Source organism: Stomoxys calcitrans, chromosome 5 (assembly GCF_963082655.1).
Source record: "Stomoxys calcitrans chromosome 5, idStoCalc2.1, whole genome shotgun sequence".
NCBI classification, from domain to species: domain Eukaryota; kingdom Metazoa; phylum Arthropoda; class Insecta; order Diptera; family Muscidae; genus Stomoxys; species Stomoxys calcitrans.
In genome coordinates this window covers 141783525-141798635 of record NC_081556.1, presented here as the reverse complement: position 1 = coordinate 141798635, position 15111 = coordinate 141783525, and the positions used below count along the sequence as shown (strand labels likewise).

General features: G+C 38.7%; 1 protein-coding gene across 9 annotated transcripts in view; it reads right to left on the bottom strand.

Moving 5' to 3' along the window:
• The window catches only part of LOC106086990 (F-actin-uncapping protein LRRC16A), a 184737-nt gene that overhangs the window by 87416 nt on the left and 82210 nt on the right, over positions 1-15111 (bottom strand). The window lies entirely within an intron of this gene.

The following is a 15111-nucleotide window of genomic DNA, read 5'->3' as shown; positions in this document are numbered from 1 at the left end:
GATATTTTGTGTGCTCTCATATAGTACCCTAAAAATAAAAGTTTGGTATCCAAATTTTGGATGGGGTACCTAGGGGGGCTGCCCCACCCTAAAACCTACCAAACATATATTTAGACCAATCACGACAATATGGGACTCAAATGAAAGGTATTTAAGATAAGAATACGCATCTGATATCCATTTGTCGGACCAAGTGTTAGGGGGACCACCCCAACCCCCAAAATACCCCTAAATCGGACATATTTACCGATCATGGCAATATGGGACTCAAATGAAAGGTATTTGCGAGTAGAATACGAATGGGATTTCCAAATGTGGAACCAAGTTTCTGGGAGTCCCCCTCTTCCCCAAAACACCCCCCAAACAGGACTTATTTAGTGATCATGGGAATATGGGGCTCAAATTAAAGGGTTTTCAGTGTAGAATTTGAATCTGATATCCAAATATGAGACCAAGTGTTTGGGGGGCCGCCTCTCCCCAAAAACCTCCCCCAAAGGGGACACATTTACGACCATAGCAATATGGGGCTCAAATGAAAGGTATTTGGGAGTAAAGCACAAATCTGATATCAATATTCGGGAAAATTGTCTATGGGGTCATCCCACCCCCACAACACCACCCAACCCCCTAAAACACCCCTAAATCGGACATATATACCGACAATGGCAATATGGGACTCAAATGAAAGGTATTTGCGAGTGGAATATGAATCGGATTTCCAAATGTGGAACCAAGTTTCTGGGAGTCCCCCTCTTCCCCAAAACACCCCCCAAACAGGACTTATTTAGTGATCATGGGAATATGGGGCTCAAATTAAAGGGTTTTCAGTGTAGAATTTGAATCTGATATTCAAATATGAGACCAAGTGTTTGGGGGGCCGCCTCTCCCCAAAAACCTCCCCCAAAGGGGACCCATTTACGACCATAGCCACATGGGTCTCAAATGAAAGGTATTTGGGAGTAAAGCACAAATCTGATATCAATATTCGGAAAATTATTTATGGGGTTATCCCACCCCCACAACACCACCCAACCCCCCCAAAACACCCCTAAATCGGACATATTTACCGATCATGGCAATATGGGACTCAAATGAAATGTATTTGCGACAAGAATACGAATCGGATTTCCAAATGTGGAACCAAGTTTCTGGCGGTCCCACTCTTCCCCAAAACAACTCCCAAACAGGACTTATTTACTGATCATGGCAGTATGGGGCTTAGAAAAAAGGTGTTCGAGTGTAGAATACGAATCTGATGTCCAAATGTAGGGCCAAGTGTTTAGGGGGCCGCCCCTCCCGAAAACCCCCCAAAGGGCACAAATTTACGACCATAGCAATATGGAGCTCAAATGAGAGGTCTTTGGGAGTAAAGCAGGAATTTGATATCAATATTCGTGAAAAGTGTCTATGAGGCCACCCCACACCCACAACACCACCCAAATAGGAAATATTTGCTGACCATTGCAATATGAGGCTCAAATAGAAGGGTTTTTAGAGTAGAACACGAATCCGATATTTATTTTCGAGGCCAACTCACTAAGCGGCGACCCATCCCCCAAAACTCTCCCCAAGCCGGTCATGTTTGCCGACTATGGAAATATGGGGCTCTAATTAAAGGTATTTGGGAGTAGACCACATATCTGATATCAAAATTCGGGACCAACTGGGGACGTCCAACCCCCATAACAACCCCCAAAATGGGACGGATTTGCTCACCATGACAATTTGGGTATTAAAGGGAGTGGATCTCGATATTGATAGTTTTTAGGGCCCCTAGCCCAAACCGGACAAATTTGCTTACTTTTGCAACAAGGGGTAAAATTAAAGCTATTTGAGATTAGAAAACGAATTTGATGTCCAATTTTGAGGCCAATGTCAAAATGGGGTTCAAATAAATGATATTTGAGAGTAGAGAACGATGCTGATATATTTTCAGGCCTAAGAGTTTGGGGGACCACCCCACTCCCCAAAACACCCCTAAATCGAACATATTTACCGACCACGTCAATGTAGGGTTCAAAAAAAGATATTTGAGGATAGAAAACTAATCTGATATCCAAATGTGGGACCATGTATTTGGGGCCTAAGTGTTTGGGGGACCACCCCACTCCCCAAAACACCCCTAAATCGAACATATTTACCGACCACGTCAATGTAGGGTTCAAAAAAAGGTATTTGAGGATAGAAAACTAATCTGATATCCAAATGTGGGATCATGTATTTGGGGCACAGCCTCTTTTCCAAAACATCCACCAAAGACTAAAAATTGTGGTGCCAAGTGTTTGAGGATGCCTTATTTCATCCCCTTAAACCAATGGCAATATGTGGTTTAAATAAATGATATTTGAGCACGAATCTGATATTTTTTTTAGGGCCAAGTGTCTAGGGGACCACCTCACTCGCGAAAAAAAACCCCAAATAGGACATCATGACAATATCCGGCTGAAATTAAAGACTTTTGAGAATAGATTACATCAAACACTCAAACGTTAATGACCCCAAACCCTCCGACGAATTCATAGACCAATAAAGATCATATATGATTCAGATAAACTCTTTAACTGTCGAAAATAAATATTCCAAGAAAACTTTTGTTCCATTTGGCTCGGGCTAATTATTTATAAAATAAATGTTTATTTTATCATTGCCCATGGCAACCCTGGTCATACAAACCAGAAGACTTAATGAAGTGGGGGTCCTTAAACAAATGGTTATTCCAGGCTTAGACTTGTTCTATTTATCTTAATATCCTTCTTACCAGAATGTTTTTGTTTTTTTTTTCTTGCAGACTAGGGAAAAGGAATTTTGCTAAAAGAAATGTAAATATCAAAGTAACCTAATTCTCTTTATGCCTTAACACAAGCAACTCCTTACAATGGTCGGACCACTCCGCAAAGGCACAACTTTCTATTTGGAAAAAAAAGCCACTTTTAATGTTATTTCTGATTTAATTGTGTCTAAGGATGTCACTTTGCATAATGTGAGCAATGATTGCCTTAAAATTTGGTGAACTCTAATTGGTGAAGGTTTTTTCTTCAGGAATAATGAATGCTGAAAAGCATTTGTAAATTGATATCTTAGGGCCTAATTAAATTTGAGTGAAATGAAAGTGGCAATATGCCAGGCTAATTTGTCACTGAGAATAGAAATTGTCAGCTTGCTAAAATTATTTCCAAGGGAAGTAATTAGTCTCAATAGCTAGTTGTTAAGATTGAGTATGAAAAGTTTTTTTTTAATTTTTTAAATTTATTGGGTTGCCCAAAAAGTAATTTCGGATTTTTCATATAGTTGGCGTTGACAAATTTTTTCACAGCTTGTGACTCTGTAATTGCATTCTTTCTTCGGTCAGTTATCAGCTGTGGCTTTTAGTTTGCTTTAGAAAAAAAGTGTAAAAAAAGTATATTTGATTAAAGTTCATTCTAAGTTTTATTAAAAATGCATTTACTTTCTTTTAAAAAATCCGCAATTACTTTTTGGGCAACCCAATAAAATTATTTCCAAGGGGAGTAATAAGTCTCAATGGCTAGTTGTTAAGATTGAGTATGAAAAGTTTTTTTTAATTTTATAAATTTAGCATGGAAACACATTTCCAAGAACTTAGAAGAATCACTCGGCATTTTTTGCCATTTTCTATGAAAATGTTATTATTTCTAATTCGAAAAGTTCTTCTCAATTTTTCTTTAAAATTAAATATGAAAGAGGGTCAGCCACTCTTTCAATGCACTTTAAGTTATTTCCCTATGGACATTTTCAACTTCTTAGCTTCAGTTGCATTTCCGGAATTACATTGTCCTGCTTTTGTATACATTTATCCCTACTTAAGTGCATCCTTACAATGACTATTGTGTGGTGTTTAAGCAGCATAACTTATTGCCTTAGGGAATACGCTATCCCAATTATGCAAGGAAAAGGCTAAATGTCTTGCTAATATAACAAGGCAAGCCTTCACACACACACACACACACACACACACACATTTACTCAATTGTTCTCATTTGTTGTTGAAACACTAGAACTTTAATAAGACAACAAACAACAAAAAATTAATTAAGCCAATTGTTGTTGGTAATGGGATAGTTGTAAAATGTTTTCTTTATTTCCTTGCTGCTTTTCGCCAGAAGGCTTTACTTCTGTGGCAACAGCCCCAACAGGAATGGTCACTGATGTTTGTCATTTAACACCTGAGTTGTTTTTTTAGTCCTTTTGTTGTTGCACTTGAAACCCGCTGTTTGTTTAAACCCTAGCACATCCTGAGCGTTGAAGGATGGAGGGGGAAAGAGAAAATGTAAGCCTGTAATACTTGTTTGCAGTCGCTTCTTTGCCCAAGTCGCTGACAGCTTATTTGTTTGGCAGATTAGGGGAATTTAATACTTGATTTGGCAATTAGCAAAGAAATTAGCATAATGGGAAAGTTAGGGCGCAGAGGGCTTGAATTGGGCACAGTGATTAGGATAGTTTAAAACGGTTTAATTGATAGCCAACTAAAAGGCTGTTTAAAGGCGATTATTTGGTACTAAAATACCATTTTCCAAGGGACAGAAGGTCTAAAATACCATTTTCCAACAAAGGGTCTCTACAATATCATATTTCAAGGGAAAGGGTATCCAAGATAACAATTTCAAAGGAAAGGGTATCTTAAATAAAATTTTCAAAGGAAAGGGTATCTAAAAATCCATTTAGTAATCAAAGTAATAAAAGTAGACTTCCTCCAGGGAAGGGGCAATCAAACTACTCTTTCCTTGGGCAAGGGTAATAAAACTACCCGAAAGGGTAAATGTAGAATATAAAACTACCCCTAAGAAATTAAAGTGATAAAAGTAGACTTCCCCTGGGAAGGGGCAATCAAACTACTCTTTCCTTGGGCAAGGGTAATAAAACTACCCTTTGCCTTGGGAAAGGGTAAAAGACTACTCTTTCCCACGAGAAAGAGTAAAGAGACTACCTTTTCGCTTAGGGAAGGGTAAAGAAACTACCTTTTCCCCCTGGGATAGAATAAAAAAACTATCCTTTCCCCTGGGAAAGGCTAAAGAAACTACCCTTTCCATTGGGATAGGGCAAAGAAATTATCTTTCCCTTGGGAAAGGGTAAAAAACTACAATTTACCCTGGGAAACGGTAAAGAAACTACCCTTTCCCTTCGGAAAGGGTAAAAACACTACCCTTTGCCTTAAGAAAGGGAAAAGAAACTACCTTTTCGCTTAGTAAAGTATAAAACAACTATCCTTTCCCCGGGGAAAAGGTAAAAACACTATCTTTTCCCTTGGGAAAGGGTAAAGAAACTACCCTTTCCCATGAGAAAGAGTAAAGAAACTACCGTTTCGCTTAGGAAAGGGTAAAGAAACTTCCCTTTACCCTGGGAAACGGAAAAGAAACTACCCTTTCAGTTGGGAAAGGGACCAGAAACTACCTTCTCCCTTGGGAAAGTATAAAACAACTATCCTTTCCCCGGGGAAAAGGTAAAAACGCTATCTTTTCTTCTGGGAAAGGGTAGAAAACTTTCATTTCGCCTGGAAAAGGGTAAAGAAACTACCATTTCCTTTGGGAAAGGAAAAATAACCTATTTATCCCTTGGAAAAGGATAAAAAACTGCTCTTTTCCGTGGGAAAGGGTAATAAAACTACCCCTTCCCGTGGGAAAGGGTAATAAAACTACCCTTTCCCTTGGGAAGGGTAATAAAGCTACACTTTCCCATGGGAAAGGGTAACAAAACCACACTTTTTCTTGGAAAATGGTAATAAAACAACCTTTTCCTATGGGAAAGGGTAATAAATCTACCACTTCCTTTGGGAAAGGGCACAGTGACTTGCTTTTTCCTTGGAAAGGGGTAAAGAAACTACCCGTTATCTTAAGAAAGGGTAATAAAGATACATTTTCACTTGGGAAAGGGTACTAACAATACCCTGTCAGTTGAGAAAGGACACTAAACTACCCTTTCACTTGGAAAAGGGTAAAAAACTACCCTTTCCCTTGTGAAATGGTAGTACAACTAACTTTTCCCTTGCGAAATGGTAATACAACTAACTTTTCCCTTCGGAAAAGATAATAGAACTACGCCTTCTCTTTGGAAAGGATAATAAAACTACCCTATCTCTCGGGAAAGGGTAATAAAACTACCCTTTCTTTTGGGAATGGATAAAAAAACTACCCTTTCCCTTCGGAAAAGATAATAGAACTACGCCTTCTCTTTGGAAAGGATAACAAAACTACCCTATCTCTCGGGAAAGGGTAATAAAACTACCCTTTCTTTTGGGAATGAATTACACTTTCCTTTGGGAAAGTGTAACAAAACTACGTTTTCCATAGGGAAAAGGTAATAAAACTACCCTCTCCCTAGGGAAAGTGTAATAAATCTTCCCTTTCCTTTGGAAAGTGATAAAAACTACCCTTTCCCTTAGGAGTGGGTAATAAAACTACCTTTTACCTTGGGAAGGGCATCGAAACTACCCTTTACCTTGGAAAAGGTAATAAAACTACAAATTCCCTTGGGAAAGGGTAATAAAACCACCCTTTTCCTTGAGAAAGGGTAATAAAACTACACTTTTTTGGGGAAAGGGTAATAAAACTACCCTTTTCTTTGGGAAATAGTAATAAAACTACACTTTCCTTAAAGAAAGGGTAATAGAACTACCCTTTTCCTTGGGAAAGGGTAATAAAACTACCCTTTCCCTTGAGAAATGGTAATAAAACTACCCTTTCCCATAGGAAAGTGTAATAAAACTACCCTTTTCTTTGAGAAAGGGTAATTAAAATGGGTAATAAAACCAAGGGAAACGGTAATAGATCTACTCTTTTTTGGGAAAGGGAAATAAAACTACCCTTTTCCTCGGGAAAGAGTAATAAAACTACCCTTTCCTTTGAGATAATAAATGATAAATCTACCCTTTTCTTTGGGAAATGTTAATAAAACTAACCTTTCCCTTGGGGAAGAGCAATAAACCTACCCTTTTCTTAGGAAAGGGTAATAAAAATACCCTTTCCCTGTGGAAAGGGTAATAAATATACTAATACTAATAAAAATAATAAAAATGCACTCTCCCTTGGGAAAGGGTAATAAACCTACCCGTTCCCTTCGGAAAGAGTAAAAAAATGCCCTTTCTCTTGGGAAAGCGTAATAAACCTACCCTTTCCCTCGGGAAAGAGTAATAAAACTACCCTTTCTCTTGGCAAACGTTAATAAAACTACCCTTTCTCTTGGGAAACGTTAATAAATCTACCCTTTAATTTGGGAAAGGATAATAAAAATACCCTTTCCCTTGGAAAAGAGTAAAAAACTACCCGTTTCTTGGGAAAGAGTAATAAAACTACCCTTGGCAAAAGGGTAATAAACTTACCCTTTCTTCTGGAAGAGAGTAATAAATTACCCCCTTCTTTGGAAAAGGGAAATAAACCTACACTTTTCCTTGGGAAAGGGTAGTAAAACCACCATTCCCTTGGGAAAGAATAATAAATCTACCCTTTTCCTTGGGAAAGGGTAATAAATCTACCCTTTCTTTGGGAAAGGGTAATAAAACTACCCTTTCCCTTGGGAAAAGGTTAAAAAAACTTTCCGTTGGGAAAGGGTAATTTAACTACCCTGTCCGTTGGGAAAGGGTACAAAAAGGGAAAGGGTATTAAAACTACCCGTTTGCAAGGGAATGGGTATTAAAACTACCTTTTTCCCACAGAAAGTTTATAAAAATACGCCTTTCTAAGGAAAACGGTATTAAGCCTACCCATTTTCACGGGAAATGGTGTAAAAACAACTTTCTTCCACGGGTAGGGGTATAAAAACTACCCTTTTTCAAGGGAAAGGGTATTAAAACTACCCTTTTTCAAGGGAAAGTTTTTTGAAACTACCCTTTTCCAAGGAAATTGGTACCAAAACTACCCTTCTCCAAGGGGTAAGGGAAAGAGTACTAAAACCACCTTTTCCAAAGAAAATGGGTAAACAAATAAATTCCCAAGGGATAGGTTAAAAAAAAAAAAACACCCAAAAGGTACGAAATTTTGCCTTAGGTTAGGTTTAAGTGGCAGTCTGCCATCAGACTCACTTAAACGTTTTCGTCCATTGTTATACCACAGGAACAGAAGAAGGAAGATGGCTTCTAAAGGGTGATTTTTTTGAGGTTAGGATTTTCATGCATTAGTATTTGACAGATCACGTGGGATTTCAGACATGGTGTCAAAGAGAAAGATGCTCAGTATGCTTTGACATTTCATCATGAATAGACTTACTAACGAGCAACGCTTGCAAATCATTGAATTTTATTACCAAAATCAGTGTTCGGTTCGAAATGTGTTCATTCACCGTTCAGCAATGAGGCTCATTTCTGGTTGAATGGCTACGTAAATAAGCAAAATTGCCGCATTTGGAGTGAAGAGCAACCAGAAGCCGTTCAAGAACTGCCCATGCATCCCGAAAAATGCACTGTTTGGTGTGGTTTGTACGCTGGTGGAATCATTGGACCGTATTTTTTCAAAGATGCTGTTGGACGCAACGTTACGGTGAATGAACACATTTCGAACCGAACACTGATTTTGGTAATAAAATTCAATGATTTGCAAGCGTTGCTCGTTAGTAAGTCTATTCATGATGAAATGTCAAAGCATACTGAGCATCTTTCTCTTTGACACCATGTCTGAAATCCCACGTGATCTGTCAAATACTAATGCATGAAAATCCTAACCTCAAAAAAATCACCCTTTAGTTCCTACCGATGAACCATGTCAGACAGGTTCTCAAAGAAATGAGAACCTAAAACGGAACTCCTTCTGACTGCTAGTGCGGGACACACAAAAATCGTTGCTGGCATGATGGGCACAATGACTGAGACGTCTGTTCTAGCTAATGACAGCAAAGCAGTAGACCTCTTCAAGTCTAGATGAGGCCACATAGTTTTGTATTGCTCCCAGCCCCCTCCTGGTGACCTCCTATCATTCGTTGTCCTTCGGGCCTGGCCTTGAAAGGACTTTCTCCGAGGAAAGGGTACTAAATCTACCCTTTTAAAAAGAAAGGGTATCACAACTACCATTTGTTAACGGATAGGGGTATCAAATCTACCCTTTCTTTAAGGGAAGGGTACTAAACCTACCCTTTATCAATGGAAAGGGTACTAATCTCACCCTTTCTTTAAAGAAGGGTACTAAAACCACCCCTTTTTAAGGTAGGCGGTACTCAAACGAATCTTCCCATGTAAAAGGGTACTCTGTTACCCTTTCCCAAGGGAAAGCATATTTAAATTAATCTTTCTCAACGGGTAGTGGTACCAAACCTACCCTTACTCAAAGGGTATTCAACCTACGCTTTCTAAAGAGTACCCTTTTTTTTTGGAAATTATATGCAAACATAGTACTTTTGTGAGAAAAATAATATGTTTGTAGTCAAACATAATAAATAAATTAATCTAGTTTTAGGACTCAAAGTGTCCTTATTTATCTCACTGTTTGTTTGATTGCTTCGTATAGACTCGATAACAGCTGAAGAGATTTTCTTGAAATTTTCACAGATTGTGTAGTATAGTCTGAAAGAAATGATATGCTGTATTACTAATATGTGGGTACTACTAATACGGGAGTTGGAGGAAGGTGCGAGCCGCTGGCTTTCATAAAAAAAACTTAAAAACCATAGCAGCATGACCATTTATTCTGTTCCATATCTGCAATGTTTATTTAATTAATAAAGTATTTGCTAAATGAAAAAACAACATAAAAAATTAAAAAAAAACCATATACCATCACCATTGATTTGCCTTAATGCAAAGAGAACAGAAATGGGGATTCATCATCATCGTCATCGTCATCCTCCCATAGCTTATCAAATATGTTATCATGGTGTTGATTGCAGACTCATGCAAGTCCATTGCAGAAAAATGAATCACTTCAATGATTGGGCATTAAATTGTATTTAGCACGCCATCGTTTCGACAGATAGCTGGAAAATGCATTGGCCCAGTGCATTTTGTTTCTATTAAGCCATAGGTAGAAGATACTCTATGTTAAAATCTAAAATCGCAGTTACTGTGTAAACCATCAGATATGGGCCACACGATAATCAATGCATTTATAAATTTTCTAAAAAAATGTCTTATTTTAATGTTAATGCTTAAAATTGAGCTACCATATGAAATTTTGATTGTTGAAGACACCACTTCATACGACTGAAGCGTATGGCCTTGTTGTACAAAATATTTGAATCTTTGGGAAAATTCCTATTTACTTCTATGTTTTTTTTATTAATCCTATTTAAATTTAATGGAAATCAAAAATTGAAAATTCAGCTGCGAAACTAAGCTTTGCTTTTTCCCCTCCCCTTTATCACTCCCCCTTTCACAATATTGTTCCCCAAAGATAGACACAAGCTTCCTGGAACAGGATGCCGCCTGATGAACATTGCTATTCGGCTGTGCCTTTCCAACAATTCCTTCAGCCATTGAGACTTCTGAGAAGAAGAAACTTGAAACTATATCCTGTTAAACTGACGTCGTTGCTTGTCATTACATTTGCATTGTTTTCACCATAGAGTTATGATGAGGAAACAGCATAGGAAATTGCGAGATAGAGAAGGAGTTCTTCATCAGGCCTCTTGTCTCTAAACAACAACAACAAACAAAACCCCTTCAAATAAATGCAAAGAAACTTTTTTGTCATTGCAACAAAATGTTGATCTTAAGGTCTGTCCAACTACCCGCCCACCACCTCTCCCACCGACTTGCTGTCATCCTTTGCCTTTGTGAGAATTTCCCAAGAAGCAAGCCTGGCAAGCCCAGTTACCCGAGAAAACAAAATAATATTTAAATAGACAGACAGACGGACGGACGGACGGACGTACAGACAGACATACTACGACGAAGAAGACTTGACTGAAAACTGGCGTCAAACCTTTTGTGTCATTCATTGTTTATTCATTGCAAATAAGATTATATTGTCGTATATTCATAAATTTCTTATTGTTGTAAAACAGACACGTTTACATACACACGAGCGCACATGAAGACGAACCTATTATACCGCTGCATGGTGTGATTCATGAGTTCCCATTAAAAGTTTAAACATTTAATTAACATTTGCGAAACTTACTCGTCGTCATATGCTCAATGTTCTCATTTTAATTAAGTTAAAAAGTTCAATTCCCAATAGGGTAGCCTCTAATGCATTTAGGAACAATTTTAAAGGGGTATTAAATAAGTAGTTTAAATGCCAGATTAAAAAATACGCAAAAAACTGGGGGTTCCCAAGATTTGCCACGGCCGAAATAAGTTTAGTTGAAGAGCAAACATAAAAGTTCTAGGAACCGAACAAGGATGATCGAGAGACCGGCTTACATGGGAGCTATATCAGGTTCTTGAACGATTTGCACCGTAGTTGGCACACTTGTTGGAAGTCACAACAGAACACTGCATATAAAATTTCAGCCAAATTGGATGAAAATTTAGGCTTCCAGGGGCTCAAGGAGCCAAATCGGGAGGTCGGTTTACATGGGAGCTATATCAGGTTATAAACGGATTTGGACCGTACTCGACACAGTTGTTGGAAGTCATAACAGAACACTATGTGCAAAATTTCAGCCAAATCGGATGAAAATTGAGGCTTCTAGCCGCTCAAGTAGACAAATCGGGAGATTGGTTTATATGGGAGCTATATCAGGTTCTTGACCGATTTGGACCGTACTTGACACAGTTGTTAGTAGTCATAACAGAACACTATGTGCAAAATTTCAACCAAATCGGATGAAAATTGGAGCTTCCAGAGGCTCAAAAAGTCAAATCGGGAGATCGGTTTATATGGGAGCTATATCAGGTTCTTGACCGATTTTGATCGCACTTGACACAGTTGTTGAAAGACATAGCAGAACACTATATGCAAAATTTCAGCCAAAATGCATGAACATTGCGGCTTCCAGGGGCTGAAGAAGTCCAATCGGGAGATCGGTTTATATGCGAGCTATATCAGGTTCTTGACCGATTTCGACCGTACTTAACACAGTTGTTGGAAGTCACAACAGAACACTACATGCAAAATTTCAACCAAATCGGATGAAAATTGCGGCTTCCAGGGGCTCAAGAAGTCAAATCAGAAGATCGGTTTATATGTGAGCTATATAAGGTTATAAACGGATTTGGACCGAACTTGACACTGTTGTTGGAAGTCATAACAGAACACCATGTGCAAAATTTCAGTCAATTCGGATGAAAATTGGGGCTTTCAGGGGCTCAAGAAGTCAAATCGGGAGATCGGTTTACATGGGAGCTATATCTGGTTCTTGACCGATTTGGACCGTACTTAACACAGTTGTTGGAAGTCACAACAAAACACTACATGCAAAATCGGATGAAAATTGGGGCTTCCAGGGACTCAAAAAGTCAAATCGGGAGATCGGTTTATATGGGAGCTATATAAGGTTATAGACGGATTTGGACCGAACTTGACACTGTTGTTGGAAGTCATAACAGAACACCATGTGCAAAATTTCAACCAAATCGGATGAAAGTTGGGGCTTCCAGGGGCTCAAAAAGTCAAACCGGGAAATCGGTTTATATGGGAGCTATATAAGGTTATGGACCGATTTGGACCGTACTTGACACTGTTGTTGGAAGTCACAACAGAACACCATGTGCAAAATTTCAGCCAAATCGAATGAAAATTGAGCCTTCCAGAGGCTCAAGAAGTCAAATCAGAAGATCGGTTCATATGGGAGCTATATCAGGTTCTTGACCGATTTGGACCGTACTTAACACAGTTGTTGGAAGTCATAACAGAACACCGCATGCAAAATTTCAGCCACATCGGACAAAAATTGCGGCTTCCAGGGGCTCAAAAAGTCAAATCAGGAGATCGGTTTATATGTGAGCTATATCAGGTTATAGACGGATTTGGACCTTACTTGACACAGTTGTTGGAAGTCATAACAGAACACCATGTGCAAAATTTCAGCCAAATACCATGAAAATTGAGGCTTCCAGAGGCTCAAGAAGTCAAATCGGGAGAACGGTTTATATGGGAGGTATATCTGAATCTGAACCGATATGGCCCATTTGCAAATCCTAACAACCTACATCAGTATAAAGTATCTGTGCAAATTTTCAAGCGGGTACCTTCACGCGTTCGACCGCTATCGTGATTTCGATAGACAGGCGGACGGACATGGTTAGATCCTCTCAGAACGTCGAGGCCAAATCGGTCTATGTTTTGTTATAATTGCCATATAAACCAATATCGGATCTTGACTTCTTGAGCCTCTAGAGGGCGCAATTCTCATTTGATTTGGCTGAAATTTAGCATGAAGTGTTTAGTTTGACCATCAACAAATGTGTCAAGCATGGCTCAAATAGGTCCATAACCAGATATAGCTCCCATATAAACCGATATCGGATCTTGACTTCAACAATTGTTCCAAGATAGGCTCAAATCGGTTCACAACCTGATATAGCTGCCATATAAACCGATTTCGGATCTTCTTCTTCTTTAGCCGATAGAGGGCGCAATTATTATCCGATTTGGCTGAAATACACCGATTAAAGGTTTTAGGCCCTTAAAAGCCACATTTATTATCCGATTTTACTGAAATCTGGGACAGTGAGTTGTGTTGGGCCCTTCGACATTCTTCTTCAATTTGACCCAGATAGGTCAAGATTTGGATATAGCTACCATATAGACCGATGTCTCGATTTAAGGTCTTGGGCCCGTAAAAGACGCAATTCTTGTCCGATGTCGCTGAAATTTGAGATAGTGGGTTGTGTTAGAGCCTTTGACATCCTTCTTCAATTAGGCCCAGATCGGTCTAGATTTACATATATCTACCATATAGACCGATCTCTCGATTTAAGGTCTTGGGCCCGTTAAAGACGCAATTATTGTCCAATGTCGCTGAAATTCGGGATAGTGACTTGTGTTAGGGCCTTTGACATCCCTCTTCAATTAGGCCCAGATCGGTCTAGATTTGCATATAGCTTTCAAATAGACCGAACTCACGATTTAAGGTCTTGGGCCCATAAAAGGCGCAGTTATAGTCCGATATCGCCGAAATTTGGGACAGTGAGTTGTGATAGGGCCTTCCATTGCCGCCATTCTAACACCGTAGGATAGATCCTAGGACAGGTAACTAATTCTCCAGTTTATGTCGGTATATTTGGGGTAATTGACTACACATTTCCAGTAGGGCAGACATAGACTAATTTACCACGTCCCTACAACACTACTGTTGTACAGGGTATTATAACTTAGTGAATTAGTTTGAAACACTCAATAGGAAGAGAGATAGACCCATTGATAAGTATACCGATCGACTCAGAATCACTTTCTGATCCGATTTAGCTATGTCCGTCTGTCTGTCTGTCCGTCTGTCCATGTTAATTTGTGTACAAATTCGCAATTTTCATCCGATCGTCTTCAAATTTAGTACAGGCATGTTTTTCGGCCTAGAGACAAAGCCTATTGAAATTCGAAAAAATCGGTTCAGATTTGGATATAGTTCCCATATATATGTTCGTCCGATTTGGAGTAAAACAGTAATAAAATGGTCATTTGTTAAGCGATTTTCTCGAAATTTGGTATGGTATGTTTTTCAACCTAGAGACAAAGCCTATTGAAATTAGAAAAAATCGGTTCAGATTTGGATATAGCTCCCTTATATATGTTCGCCTGATTTGGAATAAAACAACAATAAAATGGTCATTTGTTAAGCGATTTTCTCGAAATTTGGTATGAGCGTGTCTTTCGGCCTAGAGACGAAACCTATTGAAATTGGAAAAAATCGGTTCAGAATTAGATATAGCTCCCATATATATGTTCGCCCGATATGCAGTAATACTGCAATAAAATGGTCATTTGTTAACCGATTTTCTCGAAATTTGGCAGGAACGATCTTCTTGTGACTCCCGACATTACAGGTGAATTTCATAAAAATCGGTTGAGATTTGGATATAGCTCCCATATATATGTTCATCCGGTTTGCAGTAATAATGCAATAAAATGGTCATTTATTACCCGATTCTCTCGAAATTTTGCAGGAAGGATTTTCTAATGACTCTCGTCATTACTGGTTAATTTCATGGAAATCGGTTCAGTATTAGTTATAGCTCCCATATATATGTTCGACAGATTATGGGTAATGTGAATAATATTGTCAATTGTCAAC